Below are 3,637 nucleotides of genomic sequence, written 5' to 3' on the forward strand. Positions count from 1 at the left end.
GGGTTCTCGGGTCTTCAGCCTGGCCCCTTTCCGGTTCACTCCAAAAGGAGAGGAATCCAGAAAAGGTAAGCTCCTTAATAAAGGTAAAAATAAATAGGCAGTTACGAATTATACATATAGCTGATATACATTGGTTTATTTCAAATCTAATGATTCTTTTTCCATTTCAAATTTGAAAAAAAATGTGAGCAATAAAGAAGTACTATCGAATTGGAAATTCTTTAGGTTCAAGTTATATACATGATAATATAATTGTAATGACCCGACCGGTCATTTTGAGCTTTAGCGCGTCGTTCGACGGTTTGAGGTCTCGAGTAGTTTCACTTCATGTTTTATGACTTGTACGCGTGATCGGAATTGAATTTCGGGAAGCTCGGAATGGTTTCGCAAGGAAAATTCTCAGTTCGAAAGCTTTAAGTTGGAAGAGTTGACAAAGGGTTGACTTTTGAGTAAACAACCTTGGAATCGGGATTTGAAGGCTCCAATAGGTTCGTATGATGATTTCGGACTTAGGCGTATGTTCGGGTTGAGTATCGGGTGGTTCAGGAGCGTTTCAACACCTATTGTGGAAGGTTGGCATTTTGAAAGTTTAAGAATTTCTTAAGTTTGACTTGAAGTGAATTTTGGTGTTATCGATATCCGTTTGGGATTTCGAGCCTTGGGATAGTTTCGTATTGTGATTTATGACATGTGCGCAAAGTTCCGCGTCATTCCGGAATGTTTTGATATAATTCGGACGTGTTCGTCGAAGTTTAAAAGTTTAAAGAAAGGTTTCGATCGTCGATTCGCAATTTTTGATGTTGTTTGGTGTGATTTGAGAAGAGTGGATTACTCTAGCGGTGAGCACCCTCCACTTTCAACCAAGAGGTTGTGAGTTCGAGTCACCCTAAGAGCAAGGTAGGGAGTTCTTGGAGGGAGGGAGTTGAGGGTCTATCGGAAACAACCTCTCTACCCCAGGGTAGAGGTAAGGTCTGCGTACAAACTACCCTCCCCAGATCCCACTAGTGGGATTATACTGGGTTGTTGGTGGTGGTGGTGGTAGTGGTGGTGGTGTGATTTGAGACCCCAAGTAGGTTCGTGTTATGTTTTGGCACTAGTTGGTACATTTGGATGGGGTCCCGAGGGCCTCGGGTTTGAAACAGATTGAAACTTGGAATTTAGGACATGCTGGTTTTGGCCAAGTTCTGGTGTAACCGCACCTGCAGAAATTTAGGCGCATGTGCGGAGCTGCTGAAGCGACAGACGAAGCGCAGGAGCGCAATAGGAGCTGGGAGCAGAGTATCGCAGGCGCGGAGTTTTTGGTCACATCTGCGCAAGCGCAGAAGCGACACCTTTGGTCGCAGGAGCGAAATTGGACTGGGGAGGGGGGGGATCCACAGGAGCGGAATGTTGGGCGCATCTGCGCGTCCGCATAAGCAGAATCCACAATCACAGAAGCAAAAGGCAGCACAAAAGCAAAAAATTTAAATCGCACCTGCGTTTGCGCAGAAACGGGATTTTCCGCAGGTGCGAGAGATGGCCTCCAGTGCTTCTCCGCAGAAGCAAGGTTTTTGTCGCAAAAGCAACGCCGCATATGCAGCTGGATGTCCGCTGGTGCAAAATTCGTTGGGCAGACGGGTTCTTTTAAATCGAGACTTAGCTCTTATTTCTCACTTGGATGGCCGAATTTAGGGAGCTATCTTGAGGGGGGTTTCATCAAGCAACTCGAGGTAAGTGATTTCCCCCTATTACAAGTTAAATACTTGGATTTTATAAAGGTTTTTAACATGGAAATTCTTGGAAATTAGGAAAATTTAAGGAGAAACCTAGAATTGATAATTTTGGATTTTTACCACGATTTTGGACATGGAATTGGGAATAAATTATATATTTGAGTTCGTAATATTATGGGTAAAGTTTATCTTCAAAAATCTCGGAATCCGGGCACGTGGGCCCGAGGGGTTGACTTTATTGACTTTTCGAGTGGGGTTAGAAATTGTTATAAATTGATTAATCATGAGCTTTGGAGTATATTTTGATTGAATTGCACATTGTTTGACTAGTTTCGGATCGTTTGACTTTGAGTCGAGAAGTTAAAGAGGCATTGGAGCCGGTTATGGAACTTGGGAGCGAGGTAAGTCTCCTGTCTAAACCTTGTGAGGGGGAAAATGCCCCTAGGTAAAGTAATTGTTGTGTGCTACTAGTTGCGGGTGCTACGTACGCACAAGGTGATGAGAGTCTGTACGTAGCTAAACATGTTTATGTCCGGGTAGACTTAGGACTTTATCATGTAATATTTGAATTATTTAAACTCATTCTGCTGGCTTAATTAATTAAATTTATAATTTAAATTGGATTTATATATATATATATATATATATATATATATATATATATATATATATATATATATATATATATATATATATATATGTGTGTGTGTGTGTGTGTGTGTGTGTGTGTTGGCAAATTATTTGAGAAACAATAAAGGTTATATTCACTTTATACTCATGTACTGTATTGTAAGCACATGTCTCGTAATGTGATAAGTTCCTTCTTTTCTTGTGGAGTGGGCCGAACGTCTCGGCAGTATAATAGATGCATCTATAGTTCATGCCGCTTGACACTTGGCAGTGTACGCATTATTATGGATCGGGCCGAATAACCTCGGTATAATCGTGTGTTATATCGCTCGTAGTCCGAACATTCACGAGATTATCTTTCCACTGATGCCCGATATTTTATATGGTACTTCTTATCCATTTGTTATTGGTACTTGATACAGCTGAGTTGTTGAGGTAGAATACAAGACTGAGAAATTCATACTTTAAAAGAAATATTTGGAAGGTTAGGTAACTTACAGATTTACCCCATTATTGTTGTGTACTTCACGTCTGCTTATAATTTATTATATTGCTTTGTTGGACCTCTTGTTACACCCCATATTTTCGTACGTGAAAGTATGCCATAAATAAATTGATGAAAGCTCGGAAATGAGATGTTACATCCCGCGTTTTCGTACGTTAAAGTTTTGTCGTAAGTTAATCGACGTAAGTTCGAGAATAAGATTATTTTGAGATTATAAGCATTATGGTATTTCAAACAAGTGACAAGTAAATTCGTGAAGGTGAGGGGGTAAGCGAATCAAAAGAAAAGGGTTCGTCAAAGTTTGAGATAAAATACGGTCCAAGCTATAATACCCCGTATTTATGGACTAATGTCATACAAGGTACCAAATAACCATGATAGTAAGGTGGTGTATAAGGTGTGTTAAAAGTAAGTGGTATTTTGAGTAATTTGAGATAATTCTTAATTATGTGAATATGTTGGTAATTAGTGATTTTAGTGGAAGATTAACTAATTAATTAGTTTAGTGGGATAAGGATAATTGGTCTTTCACGTGGCAGCCCCTTTTTTTTTATTTAGTGACTCTTATGTTATAATGGAAAGGTGGCACAATTGAGTAAGATTATAAGGCTTAGTCATTATTATGTGGGGCCTACCTAAAAGTAAGGATAACATTTATAATCTCTTAAGAAAGGATTTCAGGAAAAAATAACGTTCTTTCTAAGAGTTTCAGCCAAGATTCCTTACACAGTAATGTTATTTCTTATCTCTTAAGAAAGAGTTCAACAAAGATGATTTTCCAAATAGCAAC

The sequence above is a fragment of the Nicotiana tabacum genome, chromosome 17 (assembly GCF_000715075.1).
Source record: "Nicotiana tabacum cultivar K326 chromosome 17, ASM71507v2, whole genome shotgun sequence".
NCBI lineage: Eukaryota > Viridiplantae > Streptophyta > Magnoliopsida > Solanales > Solanaceae > Nicotiana > Nicotiana tabacum.